General features: G+C 37.9%; 1 protein-coding gene across 1 annotated transcript in view; it reads left to right on the top strand.

Moving 5' to 3' along the window:
- The first annotated feature begins 3,830 nt into the window (after window positions 1–3,830).
- LOC120536679 (programmed cell death 1 ligand 1-like) overlaps window positions 3,831–25,704 on the top strand; it is a 72,936-nt gene continuing 51,062 nt past the window's right edge. The window contains exon 1 of the mRNA XM_039765117.1: window positions 3,831–3,970. The gene's annotated coding sequence lies outside the window, so the exon portion shown is untranslated. The remainder of the gene's footprint in view (window positions 3,971–25,704) is intronic.

Here is a 25,704-nt window from a genome sequence, read left to right as displayed (position 1 = left end):
AGTAATTACAGCCTCAAGTCTTTTTGAATATGATGCCACAAGCTTGGCACACCTATCCTGGGCCAGTTTCGCCCATTCCTCTTTGCAGCACCTCTCAGGCTCCATCAGGTTGTTTCTGTAACCTTCCCCAGATTTGTGCCTCGAGACAATCCTGTCTCGGAGGTCTACAGACAATTCCTTTGACTTCATGCTTGGTTTGTGCTCTGACATGAACTGTCAACTGTGGGACCTTCTGTAGACAGATGTGTGCCTTTCCAAATCATGTCCAATCAAATGGATTTACCACAGGTGGACTCCAATTAAGCTGCAGAAACATCTCAAGGATGATCAAGGGAAACAGGATGCACCTGAGCTCAATTTGGAGCTTCATGGCAAATTGATGTGAATACTTATGTACGTGTGATTTCTCAGTTTTTTTATTTTTAATAAATCTGCAAAAATCTCAAGTAAACTTTTTCAAATTGTCATTATGGGGTGTTGTGTGTAGAATTCTGAGGAAAAAATGAATTTGATCCATTTTGGAATAAGGCTGTAACATAACAAAATGTGGAAAAAGTGATGCGCTGTGAATACTTTCCAGATGCACTGTAGATTGTGGTATGCAGCCCGGACGCAGACAGGTAGACATCGTTTAAGCACCATAACACTTTTATTTACACTAACTACTATTTACAGGTGAAACACACAACCCCAAAACTCTCCCAAGGTCCAGGCCTTTCTCCAATGCCTTCCTCTCAGGTCTGCCTCCACTCCTCTGCTCCCGAGCTCCATCCTCCCGACTCAAGCCATCGAATGGAGGGAGGCGGCCCCTTTTATACACACCTGGACGTGCTCCAGGTTCCTCCCGATTAGCTTCCACTGGCACTCCCAAGTGTGGCGGAAGTACCAGCTGCGCACCCGGAAGCACTCCGGGTGTCCCTGGTCTTCTTCCCCCCAGCACTTACGGGTGTGGTGGAAGTGCTGAGGGCCAGGGCTCCTCAGGCATTGGGGCGGCCCCTGGCAGTGACCACAGGCCCCTATAGGATTGAGTTTCTAAGCTCTGTTCCCGTGGTCCCCAAAGCCACCAGGGTGGTCGCCCCCTCGTTGTCTGTAGGAGGCATAAGCCCTCCTCCGGTCCTCCTGGGCGTCCCGGCTGTGTACCACCCCCAGCCACTCGCCACAAGATATATAGACAACAATAACAAACAAAGGAAAACATATATTTATGCTAGCTTAGTTGGAACTTTATCTCTCATCTAGGAAAAAGCACATAATTTATAAATTATGATCTTTCAGTGAATGTGGTCAAGATGGATAAGTTCTTCAGGTAGTTATTAAGTTTCTAGCATCTGCACCATGATGGTGACATTAATTTACTCACAGATAGTCTGCATTAGTTTATCCCATCACACACAATTGCTCTGTGTGTGTGTGTAAGAGAGAGGTTCCTATAAATGTTGATGCTGAATTGAGGAAGATAAAATTTTAACACCTAAAAAAAATGATACTTCACAAAGGTTATTACTTTTCAGTTACAGTGATGCCAATAACCCAAATACATTAGAAGGTTTTATCCTTACTTCTGAATTACAATAAATACAGTAGATCTCAAAATCAAAGCACTTATTTGACTCTGACTGTTAGCGATGCTTTGTCCCAATCCTTTAGGGTTGGCTTTCTCCTGCACAATTCGAAAAATTTTTTAGCACATTTTTTCTGTATTTGTTCTCTTTCATTTTGGTCTCACATTGTGGTTTCCGGTGGTACTGGAGTTTGTCTTCAAGGTTTAACATTCAGTAGTTCTCTTTTGCATTTTCATCTGCTGGGTTGTTAGTGATTAGTCATCTCCTGACTTTAGCGTGACAAGCAAGTTTCCTTACATGTGTTCCCTCTTGCTTATGCACTTTATTTTATTTAACAAGTTTGGACTTGCGGCACTCTATTCTACCTCTGTTAAAGATACTGTCTTCTCCTCTTACAGACAGGCCTAGACTGGCCATTGAGAGGCTTGGTAGAAATCCTAATGAACCTGGTTTGTCTTTTAACTAAGTTGGCCTGTGCCCAGAACAATGTTTTTTTTTTCCAACTTGCATTACTGGATATGGGAGAAGAGTATGCTATGAATCGAAGGGGTAGGCAAAGGAGAAAAATGGCCAGGAGGAAATCAAAGAGAGTGAATAAAACAGAAGAAAGCCTTGTATGTAGATGCTGCAAAATGCAGCAAAATCACAGATTTATTTAAATCTATGACATCGTCCGTAGCAAATAATCGAAAATGCCAAGTCTACCGGATGCCCTTGAAGCCTTGCATTTCATCTCCTGGAAATTCCTCTTCCTCTCTGTTATTTTGCCAAGAAGAAATTTTAGTGAACATCTTCTTGGACAATTCCATTACTGCACACATGCCACATATCTGAATTGTGGCAATTTGCTTTTTCAAAGTTCGTGTACACATCACAACAAAATGGAGAAGCACTTCTGGCATAAAAGGACAAATTACAAAACTAATTTTATGTCAGAGTACACAGAGGATTACCCTTGCATTATACATGTTTAAATTAATGTTACATTAGCTCGTTGAACTAATTGTAAAAGCGATTTTACCATAGCCGGCCCTGGTAGTGGTTTAAACAATTGCAGAAGACGTGTTGAGGTGAGCAAAATGTTAGATATTTGAATTACTGTTGGCTGCTAGATACATCCGCCAGTCACTTTATTAGTGCTAATACCGGAGTAAACCCCCTTTTGCCTTCAGAACTGCAGTAATTCTTCTTTGCATAGATTCAACAACATGCTGGAAACATTCCTCAAGGATTTTGTTCTATACTGACATGATAGCATCATGCAGTTACTGTAGATTTCTCGGCGATATTTGTCTATGATGCAAATATCCCGTTTCACCGCATCCCAAAAGTGCTCTATTGGATTGAGATCTGGTGGCTGTGGAGGCCATTTGAGTACAGTGACCTCCTTGTCATGTTCAAGAAACCAGATTGAGCTGATCTGAACTTTGTGACAGGGCGCGTTATCCTGCAGGAAGTAGCCATCAAAAGATGGGGACATTGCAGTCATAAAGAGATGGAAATGGTCAGCAATAATACTCAGGTAGGCTGTGGCATTTAAATTATACTCAATTGGTAGTAAGGGGCCAAAAGTGTGCTAAGAAAATGTCCCCCACATCCTTACATCACCAGCCTGAACCGTAGATACAAGGCAGGATGTATCTGCCATGCTTTCATGTTGTTGATACCAAGCTCTGACCCTACCATTATGTCCCCCGGGTCATAAGGCGGCAGGGCTTCATAGGAGTTGAAGTTCGGGACAGCCCTGTTGGGTTCCAGGGGTGCCACCAGGGGCTTTAGAGCTCTACTTTGTTGGGCTTCTGCCTTACCCAGTAGTGCTTCCAGACCACACTGTTGGGGCACCAGAAGTACTCCCAGGTATCCGAATAAAAGAAGAAAGTCAGGGGGAAGGGAGATAAAGCTTGCCAGAGGAGTGGAGGATGAGAGAGAGAGAGAGACAAAGCCAAGAAGAAAGAAAAGAAAGGTCTGGGTAATTTGTACTTTATTGTACTGTGCTGATGTGGGGAGCAAGGGATAAGTGCTTCCCCAATTCAATAAATTTGTGCTGTGTGGAGAAACTTGTGCCTTTTGTCTGCTTGTGTTATATATATATAAAATAAAACACATCAGGGTCTGTGAGTGTGCAGTTCCTCCAAGCATTCTGGTCAGATTGGTTTTGATGTGTTTGGACTGTTTGGGTTTAGTGATGCAATAAGAAGAGGAAGTGCAAGTGTGAGACACTTGAGAAGGAGGAGGAGTAAGGAAGTAGGAGGCAGACTGACAGTTGTCTTTGAAGATGGGAAGTACAAATGGGCTGTCTTACAATGGCAGAATCTGAGAAGCAGGTTTTATAGGAACACAGCTGAAAAAAGGGAGCACTGATTAAGAGAGGTTGAGACACACAACGATACTGAGGAAAAGCGCTGAAGGTACTGTACATGTAGGATAGGGGCATGTCAAATATTTTAAAATTTATAATTCTATCGATTTATAATATGAAGTACTGTAGTTACTTAAAATAAATTTGTGTGAATAAGCAAATTGCAGGTGTTTTTCTTAGATGAATGTATATTGTAAAAGGACTCAGACCACATTGCAAAAAGGTTTGGGGGTGGCTACTCGTATACTAGAATTTGGCTGTCAAAAAATGAAGGTTTGGTTTTACAAATCATTACAGACAGCAGTCTAAAACAAAACTTGCAGGTAGACAAAACATGGCAGTTTTAAAGCTGGGCAGGGGAAATGACATAGTCAGGGCAGGAAGCAGAAGTGACTTCATCCTGGATGGAACCAGAAGTGATGGTATTGGTCCTGGAACCAGAAGTGATGTCATTGAGCCCAGGTAGAATTTCTCGTGTTTGGTCTGCAGAGGAGAAAGAGAAAGGATTAGTGTGCTCTGCCATACCCTGGTCCAGCATGGAATTGTCCTTTTTTGAGCCCTTTAGCTGCCTCCCATACGCACGTGTGTGACAATATAATTACTAACAGATATGAAAAAAAAAAAAATAATTGTGATATGCTTTCAAAGCTCCAAGGAGGACAAGTGGGGACCCCACATCTAGCCCCCCGCTATTGGAATTTATGTTGTTAATTGTGTTCAAAAGGGACTATGCTTCATTCATTGGGCTGGTCTGCATGGCTGTTAGGTAGTTTTTAAGCTTTTGTTAGGCTGTGCTCCAAAATGGTTCTGATTTCATGAGAACACATTGCAGGTAATATTTCCTAAACAAAATCATTTGTATAGTCTAATCACAGTTTCATTTGCTAACAAGCAAAACTGGTTTAATAATAAACATTATCATTCAACTAAACCAGTTTTGGCACAATGTGTTCTGGGTGTCAGTTAATATTTACAAAACATCCTCTCACAGACCTCTGTCTATATGAAGATGAATATTTTTCATAAGTATTAGTTGGTCTAACTTAAATACTTTTATCATATCGGACGGCAGACCCACTGCAACTTTTCAATACCTCCTTAAAACTTATTTTTAGAAGATGGCCTACACCTAATGATGTTTTACAGCATTTATATGAATGCATTACTTTTATCTGTTTTATGTATGGGCACAGCACTGCTAAATATTTGAACTTTATTTCATTTATTTTGGGTTCATTCCTACAGAATTCATGCTCTGTTGTTTATGTTTAGATTAGATCAGATAAACTTTATTAATCCCATGAGGTGATTATGATTGATTTTGTCTTACAAGGGGATGACTTTTATGAGATTGTGTGGATATGTAAATTTTATTATGTTGTAATCACTTTTGCTTGAAATGTACAGTACTATATGAATAAAAGGATGATAATGATGATGATTATAGCTCAATGTTTTAGCACACATACCTGTTTGTCAGATAAAAAAAAAAAAAACTTTTATTGTGTGAGGATAATGAAGGAGTTCTCAAGATCAGACAATAATCCTTGGGATTCTGATGAGACCCTGGAGTTGATGAATTGAAATTATTCATCTTACAAAAATTGTGCCATATAGTGCCTTGTCCTCCTGTCTCGGTACAGCTTATTGACTGATGCCTACTATGTCAATGGTTTTTGCTACAAGTTTTTGCTGACCTTGTCTCTGACACAAGTGACCTGTGAATGAAACCTTTTGCAATGAAGCTTGTGCAGTTACAGTTACACAGGAGCACCTTGACCCCTTTATCCTCATGTCAGTAGAAAGGCAGTAGAAATGTCGAGCTGGCAGAACGCAGTGAACTCTTGCACCACCTTCTGATTTTTTTAAGCTATGGTAAAACCGTCATTTATATGGCATGGCTTTTTTTTTTTTATACCTCTATGGTGTGGCTTGGATGGCCAATTCCAAGCCTAAATTTTAATTCCAGTCTGGCCCAGCACTAGGTTACCCTTCCAAGTAAAATGGCTGCACATAAGCCAAACCTTTTGGTTGACTATTGGCGCAAAGCCTTGTCCATCAAGGATGCGAATCATTGAGTTACGGCTCATTGTTCACTGACCAAATGTTTAAATGGTGCATGATCAAGGCATCTCTGGATGTCACTTTGTCTGTGATTGGTCAGTCTGTTTTATCAGATGAGAACCAGAAAATGCATTCCAAAGAAATCCTCTAAGGAGACAATTGATACTTGTGCTGATGGTCACCAAAGCAAAGAAAAATGGGCTACGCCAGTCTGTCCTACAGCAGACATATCCAAATCACTCATAAATCCAGATAATCTTTGTATATATAAGGCACTTTTTACATGGATACAAGCTGATCAATATTATTGTTAGATATATGACTAGTGATATTACAAGATGTTGTGAGCTGTTTCCTTTGACAAAGTTAGAGAAATGAGAAAAATAGGGGTTAGATTTAGTGTTTAGGTAGACTTTATTATCTCATAGGGAAATTAGTTTGCATCAGGAAAGTACAAAAACAGAAGATGCTGTTCCAGAGATCCAATAGATAATCAAACACATAACATTTGGCAACCAATATTATTGCATAATCACACACTCATGATTGATATAGAGAAGAATTTGTACTTTTAACCATACACAAATGATAATGCAGAATTTAACATTTTGCAGCATCTCCACAAGTAACAGAATACTCCAGCAGCAGCATACTGATAAAAAACAAAATTAATTAAAGAGTAATAAAAACACAGTGCAAGTTAAAAAGTGCAAGATGGAGAGTGTGAGGCAAGTATAACAGACAATAACTTTGTATAATGTTAACGTTTACCCCCTGGGTGGAATTGAAGAGTCACATAGTGTGGGGTCTCCTCATTCTGTCAGTGGAGTAGGACGGTGACAGCAGTCTGTCTCTGAAGCTGCTCCTCTGTCTGGAGATGATCCTGTTCAGAGGATGCAGTGGATTCTCCATGATTGACAGGAGCCTGCTCAGCGCCCGTCGCTCTGCCACGGATGTCAAACTGTCCAGCTCTGTGCCTACAATACAATAGAGCCTGCCTTCCTCACTAGTTTGTCCAGGCATGGGGTGTCCTTCTTTATGCTGCCTCCCCAGCACACCACCACGTAGAAGAGGGCACTCACCAAAACTGTCTGATAGAACATCTGCAGCATCTTATTGCAGATGTTGAAGGACACCAGCCTTCTAAGGAAGTATAGTCTTACAGCAAAGAGAAGTGCTACTGTCCGACAGAACTGAGTTGGCTTTCTTTTCAACCCGTTTGCAATACATGTCAGTGACAGACGTCTGCTGTGAACCAATAATTTTACTACTAATTGTTGTGATGTTAAGATCATTTATATTCTTATTGCTGAGGTTGCCAAACCATCAGATAAAAACAAATGTCACAATGGATTTAATTAAAGGACTTATAAAAAAGTGTCATTATGGTTTTGTCCACTTTCAAACATTTGAGTTTCTAAGAAAGAAAAGTCATGCAAAGTAATTTACAGATTTACGCTGTGTTCAAATCACAGTTTAGTTTGTTATCAATGATTATTCCTAGCTATTTGTATTGGTCTACCTTCTCTGCTGTCTCCCCTTATATTAAAGTTGAGAGAGTGGATGGTGGAGAGCACCTGAAATCTACAACCATATCTTTTGTCTTAGAAATATCCATCCATCCATCCATTTTCCAACCCGCTGAATCCGAATACAGGGTCATGGGGGTCTGCTGGAGCCAATCCCAGCCAACATAGGGCACAAGGCAGGAACCAATCCTGGGCAGGGTGCCAACCCACTCTTAGAAATATTAAGTTGTAAATTAGAGTGATCACACTATTGTACAAACACATTGAAAACAGGTTCATAGTCACCTGCAGATTTCAGGATATGCCTATCCTTGTGTAAACTCCTGCAGTCATTTGTATGCAAAATAAATAAAAGAGGAAATAAACTACAACCCAGCGGAGTACCCACAGATGTACTTAGGCTATCAGAGAAAGAGCCATTGACACTCACTCTGTATGTTCTGTTTATTAAAAAGTCCACAATCTACCTCACCAAGTTAGGGCCCAAACAGAACTGATTAACCAGTTTCTCAACTAAAATGTGTGGCTGGATCATGTTAGAAGTTGACAAAAAGTCTATAAACTGCAATCTTGCATATTTTTTTAATCCTTCCAAGTGCTCATTCAGTAAATTCAAAAGTGTTGCTGTGGCATCCTGCACTCCCCTCTTTGCTCAGTATGAAGATTGGTGAGGGTCCAGAAGAGCCTCCGTTTTGTTACGTAGTTGTCTCTTAATTAACTTCTCAAAGGATTTCATGATATGAGAAGTTGATGCCACTGGTCTGGAGTCACTTCATGCTTTGGGTGTGCAGTTTTTGCCAATGGAATAATAGTTGCCTGTTTCCATAGGCTGGGCAGTTGCTGTACATCCAAGGACATTTAAAATATGGAGTGGAATAATGGAGAAAACTCCTCTGCACAGTAGTGAAGCAGACAGCCACTTATTCCATCTGGACCAAAGGTTTTTCTGATTTGTGTTTGTTTAAGGACCGTTTCTGACATCATTCTGGTCAAAGAAGTGTTGACTCCTGGCTCCAGTGCTCAGTCTGTTCTTTTGCTGATGTACTTCTGAAGTAAAATCCTGTGTTTCAAATCCTGAATAGAACTCATTCACATTTTGCACCAACTGATAGTCAGTTTTGACCCCTGCCAGTTCAACTCGATTATTGCTTTTTGTATGAATGCCAGTCATCATCTTCATGCCATTCCATAATGACCTCAGGTAATCAGTCCAAAGTTCGTTCTCTATCCCATCCTTATACTTTAGCTTTGCCTGCTTTATTTCTTGTTTCACTTCCTTCTGTAAATCCTTCTGTTCCATTAATGTTCCATGTTGAAATGCCCTATTTTTTCGGGTTATCAATTTCTTTAATGTTCTGGTAATCCACAGCTTGTTGTTAGGATATATTATAGCTGATTTTGTGGATATTGTGGTGTCCTCGTAGAACTGCATGTTACAGCTTGCATTATCTTTCAGTTCATTAATGTCAGCACAGGATTTTTCAAACACTGACCAGTCAGTGTACTCAAAACAGCGACACAGGCACTCAACAGACTTTAAAATGTTTGTTTTCTGGCTTTTCTCTCTTAAAGAAGGGTTTATAGATTGGAATAAGCTGGACACAGTAACGAGCAGATAGACCCAGAGACGGTTTTGCTCTCAACTCAATAGCGCCATTGATGTTCTTGTAGCACTGGTTGAGTACTCAGTTGTGACAAGTTGGGCAAGTGACATATTGGTAAAAATTGCAAAGTGTTTTGTTCAATGAACATTGGTTAAAGTCTCCCAAAATTAAGTTTGGGGAGTCAGGAGATAGCGATTCAAGCTTCTGTATCACTCTGGCCTCGCACACCACTGCCGTCTGATGAATATACACAAGCGTGATGAAAATCTGTGAAAATTCACAGAAGATTCACAGATAAATGGGTAGTAGTGAGACAGATGGAAGTTCCACATCTTTCATGCACAGTTTTTCTCTAACCACCACCATTTTACACCATTGTTTATTTATATAAAGGCAGACACCTCTGCCTTGTGAATCGTCAATTGTCAAGTAGTCATCCAAATCATTTCCATTCATCCAGGTCTCTGTAAATGCCAAAACGCACACATCTCTGTAATCGTTCTGAAAGCATATATACGACTGAAGTTCATCCACTTTATTGTGGAGCAATTAAACATTCCCCATTATAACAGTCAGTACCACTTCTTTTTCCCTTTTTTCGTTCTTTCCAGGTTACATGAGTATAATAACAAGTTATGCTGTTAATAACAGTGCTGAGATCTGATGAGGAATTGGGTGGTAGATATGTCTGTTTATGTGAGTTCCATTGAAATAGATACTCTCTGCTGTAGGAAATCCGTGTGGGCAGATTAGGAGGGGTAGAGTGAAGTCCCCAGCTTAGATGAAAGTAAATCCAAATGACAAAGATAAGAATAAATATTCTGAATTTGTTTATTTAGCTATAACAATGTTAAGTATTAACATAAACAAGCTCTTGGTGCTTTGAACTTCTGCCTGGTGTCTGTCATGTTGGATTTGAGGAGCAACAGTGCCCTCTAGTGTCCTTAAGTAGCATCGTCAATAGGATTACTGGCCATCTGTTGGCAGGAACCTGCAAATAATAAATTAATTGTGGGCACACCCCAACATGACAGCTCTGCGGCACGAGGGAACCCGCCCATACCAGTCCGGAATGTAGAAGAAAACAAGGCAGATCGAGAACACACTGAGATGTCAGGCACCCGACATTGTCATTGTGGGAGATCAGATGGGGAACATTTTATGCTTATCAGGATGCATCCAGGAAGAGGTACATGCCAGGGAGGGGATTGAGAGGTTTCTTGATTTAATCAAGTTTGTCCCATGCTCGTATTTAATAGAGGAGAAACATCTGCAGATCCGGCAAGGAGCAGAATATACTCCTGAAGGCGATGGCAACCCCAAAAGGCATCCGAGCGCTGATGACTTCAGCCAGTTGAGTACTGGAGAGGGACACATGACCAGCCCTGAGGAATTCTGGGCCAGAGAAGGTCAATGGTGGCCCAAAATCTGCCAAGAACCCAGACTGATGGACTCGGACTCTCAGAAAGAAAAGAAGGAGGTGAGCAAGGATCGAGCCATCGCAAATAAAAGTAAGGACGGGGATGACTGAATGATCTGCTGATACATTAATACAGGTGGATCACAGTCGGCAACAAGCCAAACCCTGAAACTCCAACTCCCTGGATCCCACACGAGACCTGACTTTGCTTGCACAGGGAAATAGCATGCTTGCCTGCTCATGGCCAGGAGGTGGAGTTTATGAATGCATGAGCCTGTCATCTAATTATTTTGATGTGCGGGAGCTGGAAAGGTTGCTTCAGCCCGTATAGGCATTCCTACAGATTATCCACAACATTAGGAAGATAATTGAAGAGCTGGGGAGGATGGCCAAGGTGCCCTTGCAACAGGTACAGAAGTACCTGCAATGACTTGGCCTGGGAGTTCCTCATAAGGTTATTTTGGCGGTCTTACCGGTACCATACAAGAAAGGGTGACGCAAAGCGAAGGAGCCCCACAATTAATCAATAGTGGGTGCCAAGTAGCCTTGAGTCCTTCAATTGATAGAGGGGTGATGACCATTCACCAAGGGGAGGGTTCAGACAAGTCAGAGCGGCTACATATTGCCGATTTATGGGCTGTCCAGACCCTCGCTAGTCCGGCGCTGATTGCACACAAATCAAGATGGGTACAGACAATACAAGGTCTCTCTTTATATCATAGAGAGACCCAGACTGTCAGTATACCCCAGAATAAAAAGAAGATCTGCAGAGAAAAATAAAGATCTCCTGATATTGCAATGCATGAGCCAGTGCGCTCACATGCATCAGAGGGATGCTTTCCTTGGGGGCAGGGAGATGGTCCACCCTCAGCTGGGCGAGATGCGGAGCAGGTGTTTCCAGCCTGCTCCCAAACCTGCATGTCAGGAGGGAGGTCGCTGTGCTATGAATGCCTCCAGCTGTGGAGAAGACATCCATTCAAAGCCAGGGAGGACATCAACATCACATCTCCCCGCAGTTCTCTTGCTTGTGTTTTTCACGGCAAACCCAAAGACCGGCCAATGCAGACACCTCCTCCTGGAGAACGAAATCCCTCACAGGACAGGATACTTCGCTCCATAGTGCTCAGCTGAGGGAAGGGGAAATGTAAGAGATGGCCAGCAGCCCAGCCTGACCTGGACGCTCAAGAAGTGGAATGCTAGATGGCAGTTTCTCTGGAGTGCAGTGGTGCCTCAGATTCCCACAGGGCACCATTGGACTGGAGTTCGGGACAGCCCTGTTGGGTTCAAGAGATGCTGCCAGGGGCTTTGGAGACCACGCTGTTGGGGCATCAGAAGTATGTACAAAAATGGACACTACTTAAAAATAAGCAAGGGTTTGGGCATGGGCTACTCCCTGGCAACATAGTGTGCAAAGTTATAACATACATATAAGACATGTTTACCTTAATACAACTGTGTGTTGGGAAAATGGGTATGACATTTTTTTGAAGATGAACAAGTATTCATTTTGAGAAAAATTAAAATAATGTCTGTGGATAATGCCAATAATTCTTAAGACTGATTATGCCTCAGTTAAGTTTTCCTTCTTTTTTTACTCATTTGTTTAATATGTTTAAGAGGATGCCAAGTGAAAAATTTCTCTTTTTTTCCAACTGTTTTTATAGTGCAAAATAGCAAATACCAAAATTTATTTGCAAATGTCTTGCTTGTATGGAAACTGTCCAGTTTATATGGCAAATGCCTCTCCTACATAAGAAATATAAGCCATCGGTTCTCAAACTGTGGGGCACGCCCCCCTAGGGGGACAGGAATGTTGCCATATGTGGTGTAATTTTGCTATTCGTAGGGAAATTGTAAACTTGTAGTGGTGTATCAGCAGCAAAAAATATAGGAATACATTTTATTAGGGTTTCAAGAAAACGTTAGGGGGCGCGATTAAAACTGTTATGAAAACTCGGGTCACAAATACCTAGAGTTTGAGAAACACTGGCATAAGCTGTGATGGGTATGGCAGATACTTAGAGGTAATACATGTTAAATGTGGTGCATTTTAAAGGTGTTTTGTGTCTTCTGGCTGTTAAGATGTCTAGTCTAATTTGGAAGTGTACTCTAAAGAACAAAAAAGATGTAAACAAGCAAGGTTAACAACTAAAGGCACATTAATCTGAAAGATGACCTAATGAAAACTTGTCATGTTTGCTTATTTTAGCATCAGCATTCTAGGATGTACTCGCGGCACATTCTGCAGAACTGTTACAGACTTATCTTTTCTCTTGTACACAGGCTCAGAATGATGAAAATGATTTTCAAAAACTGTATTTTACACCTCAGTGTCATTGTTTTAAGACTGTGTATAAAAGTAACGATAAATCTAAAGAAATATATCACAATGTGCCATGACCAGAGTGCCACATTTTAAAAATTCCATGGTGAAATTTCTTGTAAATCTGCATATATGTAGTATAATAAATGTATTTTAATATTCCAGTGCCATCTTTCATTGATGGTGTAATAAAGAAAAGATAATCTGTAGCAATTTCATAGAATGCACTGTGTCTGACCAAATCTCCCCATGTGCCACATTCAGAGGACCAAGGATAAAAGGACCACAGTAACATGTCTTCTGTCCCAGCATATGTACTTTCATATGTCTGTGTTAAAATTTTGAGACGGTTCAAAAGAGAAAATTTGAGCCCATAGCCAATGATGAGGAAGGGTGAGTCTAATTTTTACAGTACATTTAATAATAGCTCTTCAGTGACATCTACTGGCTAAATACGGGTAATTGAAGTATGTAGCTAGTGAGTAAATAGCCAACTTATATGGAAAGCATCTCATCAACTTCAACCTAATGTGTGTGTGTGTGTGTGTTTGTGCATTCCAACCAGTTTTCACAAATAAACGCTTCAGGCCCACTTCTAAATTATTTAATTGTTTAGTCTTTGCCTTCTCTTATTTTGCATTCAGAAAAATGTCAGTATATTTACATGTAAACAAAAATCCGAAATCTGCATTGTTTGCCATATCTTTATATATTAACTTATTTTTTATCATATTCTCTTTAATTCACATTTTCCTTTGGAGTGTACTTCCTTAATTGTATTCAAATTACTGACCATTAGTATTGAGCAGTGCAGACATAAGTTTGACAATAAAGGGAAACAGCTAGTTAGTATAAAAGTCACGTGTGAGATAATTAATAAAAAGGCTTAAATAAGCAAAACTCAAAAGAGCAAAACCTTAAAAGCCAAGAACAAAGAACAAAAAAAATCAGGAACAAAAATTAATGTCACACACACAGACAAATGTTTTTTTTTTTACTTTTCCCGTAATTATTTAGCAAACATATTTTGTAATTTCTGGATTGACACAAAAAAAAGCAGAAACTGAGAAGTAACAGCTTGTTGAATAAAGGTAGGAGTCAAGTTAAAACCAGAAGGAATGAACACCGGCAGTTAAGGGTGCCCACAGGACTGAACGCGAGGACTATTTAGCTAAGCCTTTTATTACCAATTAGCACGCAAATTAATGTAACAATGAGACGCTGATGAGGAGGTGAGAGGGAATTTTAAGATGGCCCGGGATTACGCGTTTTTTCGTAGGCTTCAGGAATTTTAGTGTTAAAGCTATGATGTGAATTAGTACAGTGGATTGAGAACAAGAACACAGGGTCACAGCTGGAAACTTAAGGGTAAATTTTGCATAAACTTCAGGAAGTTTTTCGTTACACAGAGAACTATACACACATGGAATAAGTTACCAAGTGGTTTGGTAGACAGTAACACTTTAGGGACTTTCAAAACTAAGCTTTGTTATTTTAGAAGAATTAAGTCGATAGAAATAACAAGATTTTTTGGGTTGAATGGCCTCTTGTCATCTTCATTGTTCTAATGTTCTTAAGGTTTTTGTCATAGTTTTAGTTTTCATTTATGGTGATATCAATGCTTACGGTGAGAAACATTTTTTTATATCTTCTAATGGTACAAAATAAATATTTTCAAGGAGTAGTTCAGGTAGTAATATGCTGTATGTTGTCTGCCAGGCATTTTATATTCAAGTCTGATAACTTTCTCTTAATAAGACTGTAAAGACTGTGGTGGGCTGGCACCCTGCCCGGGGTTTGTTTCCTGCCTTGCGCCCTGTGTTAGCTGGGATTGGCTCCTAGGATATAGCGGGTTGGATAATGGATGGATGGATGAAATAGCGGCTCTGCTTTAATACTTGGAGTCATATGCACCTGTGTCTGTACTGCTCAACACTAGTCGTCGATATTTGGTACAATTTAAGGATCAACCTCTACAAAATAAGTTAAAATTAACATGTTAAAAAAAAAGGTGTCACTCATGTGCATCAGAGGGTAGCAATCCAGGCTCGTCAAAGGCCACCCCGTTTCCAAATTGTCTCAGTTTCCACCCATGGCAGCTCTGAGAAGATGCCAGATGAGTGCAACTCCATCTGACCACATCCTTGCATTAACCAATGGCTTTCAAATTGAACAAAACACACTCATGATCTGCTTGTCCGGGTAGAGTCTTCTAAATGCAGACTGGCTTTTTATGGGATATGCTGCAATATAAACGGTGGCCTACTGCCACCCATTGTCTGGGTCACGGGAAAATCACCAAAATAATAAAAATAACCAGCTTTCATCATATCTACCCCTTGCCTGCTCTTTTAACTGTTCGCTCCTTTCACCACTTGATGCTGTCTTCCTTTCGCTCCAGCAACAACTACCACTTCCGACCACCCCATCCCCTTTTCTCCATGCGCCATTAATTAATTGTGATCCCTGTCACTCAGTCTGCCCTGAGCCTTTACAAAGTGTGCTCCCCCAAAACTCCACCCTAACACTGCTTCCACTCCATACAGCCCATGCAGTGGCAAGTCACGTCACACTGTATTTCTGTTAGTTTCTCTGCCATCTAGCGCTTGTTCTTTTCATTAAGCAAACAAATGACCTGGTTGTCACTGCAACATTTTGTCCGTGTTCCTGTCCGGTCGACAACAATGTTTAAAACTATGATGAAGAAAAAACATTTCTGAATTTGTTCTAAATGCAGACACACTAGAGCATTTTTCAGAAAACAGAATAAGAAAAGAATAACATAAGCAGGACCCCAGTGATTTGTGAAATTAGTTGGAATGAAAGCCTGAAGATATAGAAGTACTCTCTGAATTTAGAATCTCTTTGGCCGAAAGGTTTCGCTCCCACTATTTTTTTTATTGGAAACATCAGGTACAAGGCAGGAAAAATCAGGGCAACAGTCGATCTGAATACACTCACACATTCCTTGGGAAATTTACCATCACCAATCCGCCTAACCTGCATGTGCAGGGTCATAAATAAGTGATGTTGCAATGTTTTGGCAAAAAAAAGTCACATTTTGTCATAATCTTCTAACCCCTTGCTGTAATAACATTACAAACTTAATCACTCCCAGTTGCAAACAAGTGAACTTAATGCTTTTAAAACAACCATGCAAAACTCTTATCAGTCTTTCAGTTTTACTAAAGCAGTGTGCACAGTTGTTATTAGTATTAACCACACATGAAGTCAGCTTGTAAGTTTTACTTTTGCGTAATCAAATAACTGAGTTTGATGAACTGTTTCACTCTAATACTTACTTACACTGTAAACGATATGATAAACTGCATATGGCTTACCCACCTCCCACCCCAAAATTAAGACAGCAATTTTCACCCACTTTATTGGAATAAATAAATTTAGCTCCATGCTTAGTGAGTAAGAAAAATCCACTAAAGCCTCACACTTTCTGCTCATCGCACACTAAATAATATCCCGGGCTCAATACAGTAGTACAGGAAATTGTAGTTTTGTTGTAACAGTCGATCTCATTTCTATTTCTATTTCTATTTTGTTGCAGCAGTCTATTCCACTTCAGTACTCCAATGCCCTTTTTTGTTAAATCTATTTTTATTTATTAGCAACTAAGAACAAAAATTGTGGTGGCCACCACAAGAATTAACAAAGAATAACCAATTTATTCACAAGCCTAACTCAATGTTTACTGTGATACCCTAAAACAATGATGGATATACAACACACTGAATGTTATGGAAGATGCCATTGTCCTCCTTTGCACATCTTTTGATTTCTTTTCGTTTTATGGTATTATTTGTCAGAATCATGCTATTTCTGTCCCTTGTTCTACATTGAAGAGATGGTTTCTCCCACCATTAGATGGTCTTCTATGAATTATAGAGGAAATATCTCAAAACTGCAACCTAAACATAAAAAAGTCAGATGGCAAAATGATTCCAGCTTCTCACCATGGTTGGTTGCATTGTTAACCACAATAGCTTTTTTTTTTGTTCTTTATTTCACCTTATACAATTTATTGTATTAGGAATTTGTTCATTTTCACATACCCCTTGGGGTCAGAGATTGTCCAGCGCCCCTGGAGCAATTGAAGATTAAGGGTCTTGCTCAAGGGCCCAGCAGAGTAGGATCTCTTTTGGCAGTGACCGGGATTCGAACAGGCAACCATCTGGATACAAGCGCAGATCTTTAGTCTCAGAGCCACCACACTTTCATTTTATTGGAAATATTTCTTTGTTTTCTTCGTCTCCCACAGCCTCTTACTCTTTGTGCTCTTTCTTGTTTCATTTGTTGTTACTTCTTTATGTGTTTCTGTAACTTTTAAATATTAGAAGCAGCTGAGCAGTGAGTGCTTGATTTTGGTTAAGTTTGCTCAAACAAATGTCATGTCTTTTGCTGCATTAGCCCACAGAGTTCTGATGGATGACTAAAACGTTGCTTTTAAATGAGACAGGTGTGGTCACAGTGAGGACCGGACTAACACTCGAAGATATGTGTGTGTGGTGACTTGCTAAATGAGTACACCGGAACTAAAAACTGAGTTGTAGCATTAAGAATGTGTTTACAGTGGTGACAGAATGGTTTATAATTCTGGAACGTTACCACAAACAATTGCCTTCTCAATGCATGCATTTGGTCACAGTGGGTATATTATTGGTAAAAGCTGCATTTTCACGGTGACTTTGATATCTGACATTCTGAACTATACCACTGCTTAATCCAAAGTACATTTTTCCTTCCCTCCATTTTACATTCGCAGAAATACTTTTTTTTTTACATGCTTTTATTATTGTCTTTTAACAAAACACTGGATAAAAGGGTCTATTTATATTGATTTGCATATTCAAATAAGCAAAATTCTGGGAGGAGTTGGGGTGGGGCTGTAGGCGTGTGCATGTGTGTTACATTTTACGCTCATTGGGATTAATAAAGGGGAAGTGTGTGGAACTTGGTTTACGTACAGTTTTATGCAAAAGGATTTGTTTGTGCATACGCACATTTCCAGTTTTGTCTGTGCACTATTTTTTAGGGTGAATTCTACGCATGGCATTTTACATGAGGACCCAAGTGATCTAAACATTTAAATCAAACCGAAGACTTCACACTTGAAGACTCACACAAGAAGTCACACTTTCTCTTTCACCATATTGTATAACTGTTAGCATTGCTAAAATTGCTTGTCTTGCTCTCTTATTCAATTTTTTAATTTGATAATATTTTGTTTCTGGTTTTCTTTCCCTGTGTCATGACATATGATGGGCATATTTTAGTCATTTTCTATCAAAATGAACCTGTTGCTTCTCTATACATGGATCCATTTCAAAATGTGACCAATATAAGACAGCTGGAATTAAAATAAAATAAAACATGTGCATTTCTTTGTATGTATTTAATGATATTTCTCTTTTTGTATTTCAAAGTTGTATTTTTGTATTTATTTTACATGTCTCTTAGCCATAACATATTTGTATTTCTTTATATGTACAGTAATGAGCTGTTATGTGGAAGCCTGCTTAATAAGAAGAAATGTTCTGCATTCAAATGTGTGTCTTTATTCCAAAGACATTCTGGTTAGATACCTGCAAATGCCTTCATGATTTTTGAAATCTTTTAGTTGTAAATTATCAATAAATACAAAACTACCTGTTTTTCTACCAAAACTTGTAAAACTTGATACAACTACTAGTAAAATGACGTTTGAAGTTAATATTTAAAACTGCCTGCCCTCATGATAAAAGCATTAAGAGCAAATGTGTAAAGCACATATTTAGCTGCACACAATTAGGATACTATTAGCAATACATCTAGCTAATAATAGAGATGGGGATGAGCATAAAATACAGCATACATACAGCAGTGGGTTCAACTCCAATCCTGGAGGGTCGCAGTGGCTGCCACTTTCTTAATCAGTGACCAATTTCTTCTGTTAACTGACTTCTTTTAATTGCCTTATTTTTGTAATGCACAGTCCTCTGAATTATTTTTTCCCTTAAATGGTAGCCAAACAAAAAATTACATGTGACCAGCTAAATCACAGCCTCAGATTCTAACCAAGTTTATTCCAACCAATGTCTTAATTAGTAGCCAATTCAAATGGATAATTAAATCCATTATTTAATTCCATAGCTCATTAGTGTTTTTATTTTGCCACAGCAGACTTTTCCAAAACTATTGGTTTTCTTTTTTCTAAGAGCACCAACAAAATGTTTTGTGGAAAAGTGCAGATCACGATTACTGAGACATTCATCTTTCTTTATTTTCAGACAGTGTATGATGGGCACAAGTTAGTTGGTCATGTGGTGGCTTGTTTTGAATTTCATTAATGTTTTTCTGCTAATTGAAGGAAAAAAAAACAGTTAAGTGGTTCTGAGTCTTATATAATACATCAATTAAAATGAAGGTAAAAGAAGTTAATTAGCAGCAAAAACTGGTCACTAATTAAGAAAAGGGTTAGAATGAAAACCTGCAGCCACTGCAGCCCTAGCAGGATCAGAGCTTGACACATCTGGCACAGAGGTTTACACATTAAGAACATTGAACTTGTGTCTTCTTCAAATAAATAATGTGCCACATTATAGTCAGGGGGGTTTTAGACACACCCCGCCCCCGCAATTAATTTCTTTAAAATTAACAAAAAAAAACTTCAGTTTTAGGTATTATAGTAAACTAGCTGAAGCCCGCCGTAGCATATGGCGGTGTAAGAATAGGAACGGAAAACAGTGAGAAAGGAATTCAGTATAACAAAGGCTTAGGAAACAACCGTCGCAGTATAACGAAAATAGCAAGGAGTGAAACCAATGCCAATGGTCGAGAGAGTCCTGTAGCAGGCTACGGAAAACATAGACATATATAAAAAAGATGCCACATTCACTGTGTTGCCCAGTCGACACGATAAGTCAGCGCGTCCGTCCTATTGCGAGTGGTAAAAGTGCCATTTAAACTAATACAGGTACAGTAGATGTGGAAATCGGGTTTTCTGATGAAAAAACAATAACGTTTTAAATAGTATCGTTTACATGCAACAGATTTTGGCAAATCATTTACATGCAATTATTTATATCCATTTATACACTAAATGCGTGCGTATCCCATAGTCTTAGAGTTGGTGGGTGGGGCTCTGTGAGTTATTGGGCGTGGCTCTCTGTCTTGCATGCGGTGTAAAGTCAACATGGCTCAGAGGTGCATGTGGACTTTTGCACAGACGAAAGCGACTGAGGCTTTGTTTTTTGAGTTGTTGCATGCCTCGAGAGCGACGCTGGACTCGGGAGGACGGTTACAATTGGCATGCGTGGCTCTGTCGTGCATATCCTATGACGCGGTAGGATGGCTACAGTTGGCGGGCGGGGCTCTGTCTTGCTTGCACTCACTGTCTTGCGTGCCCTCAGTGAATTATATATATAGATGAATATCAGAGATATCTTTAGAAATGGCAGAACATAAAAACAGGATTTCATTGAAGTAATCAGGAACTATTAGTGTTTGTGTACGTTGTGTTTTTTTTATTGTTTGCTTTTAAATTCTGAAATAATCAGGATTGAATTCAGGAGGGTTGAGGCTACTGAATTATAGGATTTTTTTTCATTATGAAATTTTAGAACCAATAAATTAAATAAATAAATAAATAAATAAATAAATAAATAAACCAATAAATTACAAAGAGCACTTTGTTGGATAAACAAGGATCTAACAAAAGAGGCAACCACAAGAAAACAGTACATAAGACATTTAAGCAGCCTCAGTGCTAACCATAGCCATCATAACAGCAACGTTTAACATGGATATTAGAAAAGCTGAAAGGCATTTAGACTGAAATATTGCAGAAAAAGTAAAAGCAGGCCCAAAAAGAGTCTTACGGTATTTTAGAAGTAAAAAACAAATAAATCAGGGAGGAAGTAAATTAAATGTATTCGGTGTATTATGGGAAAACTAAAATATCCAGAGAGTGAAATAGCAACGGCTCTAAATTTGTTTTTTTTTCTGAAGTTTTTATACGTGAGGAACCACTAAACAGTGACAGGAACTGAAAATGAGGTGACTGAAGATTTGGAAATTGTTGAGAGAGATGTGTTGTTTATACGGCAAAGGCTGAAACCAAGGGGGGAGAAAAAAGCTTGGGACCAAATAACAGGGTGAGTGCTTCAAGAGATTAGTGTGCACACAAAAACTCATGATACACGCTTTTCACAAATCACGCCACACTGGGGAAATTGCCAAAGACTGGAACCTAGAAATTGTTGTTCCACTCTATGAAAAGGATGACTAAACAGAACCAAGTCACTATAGGTCAGTAAGGTAACAATCATCATAGATAAATTATACAATTAAGGAAAATAGAGACCACAGGGCAAAACGTGAAGTGTTACTGAAAAGGAGGAGTGCAGGTGGCAGAGATTGTGTTTTACTAATATGGTGTAATTCCACAGGAAACCATTAGAAATACTGTACAAGTAATTGTATTGTATTTTCAAAAGGCTATTGAAAAATGTGACCCGGTGAAGATTTTAGGGATTTGTGTGTGGTATTTATTTATTTATTTAGTTATTGTTGGGTTTACATGGCTTTTTCTGTGTGTGTGTGTGTGTGTGTTTCTCACTACTGCAGCTGTCATGTAACTTTTATTTTCAGTTCATACATTAAATCTAGTAAGATAAAACAATGTTGAGGCTGTGTTAGTTTACTTTCTGCAACTTAAGAAAATGTATTTGATCTAACCTGACCACATTGTGCTGATTGAGTGTATTCATTTATGGAGACAATACTAAAAAGTTTTACTTACAATTTACACATCTCAGGTTTGTAGAAATTGTTGACAAAACACAGTTAAGTAAATCCAGAAAAAAGTATTTTTTGAGTGTTCAGCACTGCTTTTAAATGTTCAACTGTGAGCCTTCACAAATGGTGCATGTGCATTAACATTTGGATAAATTTGTTGTTACTGCATAATCCTATTTGGTTGCTTATTCACAGAACAAATATATGTAAAAATGAGCATGTTTTAAAGCTTTTTAAGTATTCTTACTAGTGAACTAATGATATTACAAGAGTAATTTATGTGTAAACAACTTAAAAGGACTTTATTGTATAAAACACCAGCACCATTCACACAAATCATTTCTAAAGTATATTGCCATTACTTAATTGACTTATGTTGACTTTACTCAAAATTAATGTTTTTAACTTTAAAAAATAATGTTTAAAAACATTTGCCATTACTCAGCGACTTAAAGTCCATTCAGACAAAAATGAGTGAGTCTGTAAGCTCTGCTTATCAGTTTCTAATAGTGTTGACACAATTTTGTCACACAGCATGGTAACATTTTTGTTTAAACAAAGTAAACGAACATTCATCGTTATTTGCATTAATGCCACGTTTCCAAAAACATTAGGCTACCAAATCAGGTGATTTTTATTTATTTATTTAGAAAAGACTATTTGGACTTAATTTTTTCGGTGGGGGATATTTTCTAGATTGTGCCATTTTTCACTTATTTTTCTAGGCAAAAAATGACTAATTTTCAAAGGGCCACCTTCACTGAAAAAAGTATAACACTGATGTTGTCCATTCAATGTAAATTTTCTCTTTCAAGCAACTTAAGATTAGTAATTTAGTGTTGTAGCTTCAAATATTTGGTTTCAGATCTCAATCAAAGTAAAGAAAATGTTTGTACCAAAGTAAGTTATGGTGGAGGGAATAAACGTAAAAGTCCTATTTCAGTTAACTTAATATTTTAGGTTGTTCGTGTGTTGTGTTTGAGGGGCCATTTGTGTATTCCAGCGTGATGGCTTTCCAACTGCCAAAAAAGCAGAACAACTTAAAAAATAGATTTAGTTCAGTATAAAACAAGTGTATTTCACCTAATCACTCTAAATGATTTGCCTCAACTTAAAAATTGTGGGATCAATAAGCTAAAAAGAATAATATTGGTTCAGATTAAAAATATTAAGTGTGAATCACCACCTTATTTTTTTCAGTGTTCTTTTGTGAAAATATTACAGAGTGTTTTGGAGATCTCCACTCCTGTGTGCAGTGTCAATCAAAGATCAAAATACCTTTTAAACTGTCAAATATTAGGTGACCTCACAAGAGCAGTGTGTTTTCCATTTGAAGATGCTAAATAACGTATTTACGAGGTAATTGGTTATTTAGCTGTGTGGCCTCTTTGGAGAGTACTGCTCATTGGATGGACGCTACGGTTCAAAAATAAATAAATACATTTGAAAATAAAAATGATATACTAATGACATGATTGGATGGTTTCTTACTTTACAATCAGCATAATGCACAAAGAAAGTTTTATATTAGATCAACACATTTGGATCAATTCAATTTGATTAAATAAAATAGGTGGCACAATTTTATTAAGTGGATATAGCAATTTATTTATTTTTTATTCAAATAACAAAATATGAGAGTATTAAAACATCACATCTGTTATATATTATAACTACTTATTTTAATTAAATGATAATTGTCATCATTTTATTAAGCAGATTCAACGACTTGTTTGTGTGTTGTGTTTTTGTCTACTGTTCGGAGGAGACATGCAAGTACGAATTTTTTGTTTCTTGGTGCACACATGATAAACTTGACAGGCGTGTTTAAACTAAGGGGTATCCATCTTTTATACTGGATTATGTGTTGCTTCAATATCAGGAAAGGTTTTTCACTCAGGAAATGAACTAACAGTTATGTTTACTTTATGCATCGAATTTAATTCATTTTAACTTTAAACAACCATATTTGTTAACATTATGTAGCTTTCTCAAGTTGTTATTATTATTATTTTGTTATTTATTTATTTATTTCAACGGGGCATAATCCACCTTGAGTGCTGTTAATGCAGAATATCTCACTCACGTACACAAACCTTGATTCATTTTTTCCGTATACTGATAAGCTTGTTGTCCCTGCACCACACATCACAAAAGCATATTTTTTTCTTGCTTTTCATGACAGCATGGCTGCTAATTCTGGGATTACACTGCAAGTACAATTAATTAAAAAAATGTTTTTAAATGGTGCAATCAATTCAGATTCACCTTCTTATGCTGCATGGACTTTAAACAAACATGACTTCTGTGATATTGAAATGCGGATCAGAGAAACAGAAGATGAGAAATAATCTCCTGGCTGATACCTGACTTACTAAAATCTTTACTGGTTAAAGATTACTTCAAAGCATACAGATTTTCAACTTATATGTTAATTTATTAATTCATATTTATTAATAGTGCACGATGGCTAAATACACCAAGCCTCAATCCAATCCATACTCACAGAGAAATAAAACAGGCAAAATATGTGCATCAGTAACTATACCCCAGAAATATTTATATTCTAATACACCCCAATAATAGTGGCTAAGCTTAGTTAGTTATTAACCACTGTTTAATCAAATGGCTGCTTCTTCCCTACAGCTTTTTATTTTGCACAGCTTTTGCAAAAATAATTACTTATTTTATAACAAGACACACAAAGTGTGGACTGATTTTTACCATTAAAACTGATCAATTATTAAAAAAATAAAAAAGCATAGTTTAGATCCCCACATTTCTTTTATGTCTAACCTTTTTTGTTTTATTCTACATTTTGGTTAAAAAGAGATTTGCCTTACTTTGTGTTCATATTACATACATTCCATTTAGAACTTTTCGGTTTTCTTATATTATCTTTTTCTAAAAACTGATATTTTATATTAAAAAATAGAAAAGGACCTACTTGTTTTTTATTACAGAAATCTCCTTTTCCTTAGAGAGATTTTCCTTTTTAGTTTTTCTGTGTATGTCTTTTAGTAATAATAATAATAATAATACATTTTATTTATTTTTAGGCACCTTTCTAAACATTCAAGGACACTGAATAATAGACAAAACACAGATTATAAACAAAAGTAAAATACAAAAGTTACAATCAGACAGAATAATTGTAATCAAGAGAAAAAGCATTCTTAAACCAATGAGTTTTAAGTTTAGATTTGAAAAGTGAAAATGATTCAATATGTCTAAGCTCAGGTGGTACTTTCTGGATGCACTGTATATTAAATTTGCGAAAGTCAGGCACAGATCAGCCAATCGAAAATGTAAACGTCGCGGTCAATCACCTTTTTATTTAACAAATCGCCAGTCGGTATTATTTGTCATTCATGCTCCACTTTAGCCAATCTCCTTATGGATACGTAAAAAGAAAGGTGAAAGTAATTTCTAAAGGTGGACGGTCAAGATAAAGTGACTGTAAGAGACAGAGTGTATATTCGTAAAATACGTCAGTGACTATAGTCTACTAGTGCCAATATCTTACACTATAGCACTCTGTCGAGGGCATTATTTAGACTGCAGTGTATTTTTACCACCGTCAATTATGATTAGTTCTACAAAAATAATGATAATAAAAGTTTGGATATGAGATATTTAATGTTACTAAACAACGTCTGAAGAAAATCTAAATGAACATTAAAATACAAATTTGTGTCTGCCTAATTTTAATGGATTGACAGGGATTTAATGTGTGCTCTACTTGATTGAGTCAGTCAGAGTAAAACAAATGTTTGACTGTTGTTGTTTAGTCGAATGTCCAAATGAAATAGTCGCCTACATTTAACAGGTCACCTTAAAGACGGGCTATAAACGTATTATACAACCCTAAAATATGTTTTATTACTTTCATTACTATTTTATTAACGTTTATTTATTTAAGTATTCCTAATATTCCATTGTAGCCCCTTCTGCCCACAGATCAGCCTCTGTTATTTGTTTGCTGATGTCTGTTAAATATTCTGCGGTCTTCATGTCTGTTCTCAACATACCAGCAGCTCTAGTGAGTTTCTT

This window comes from Polypterus senegalus, chromosome 10 (genome assembly GCF_016835505.1).
Source record: "Polypterus senegalus isolate Bchr_013 chromosome 10, ASM1683550v1, whole genome shotgun sequence".
Lineage (NCBI taxonomy): Eukaryota > Metazoa > Chordata > Cladistia > Polypteriformes > Polypteridae > Polypterus > Polypterus senegalus.
The sequence above is the reverse complement of the archived record's forward strand: the minus strand, read 5'-3'. Positions and strand labels throughout refer to the sequence as shown.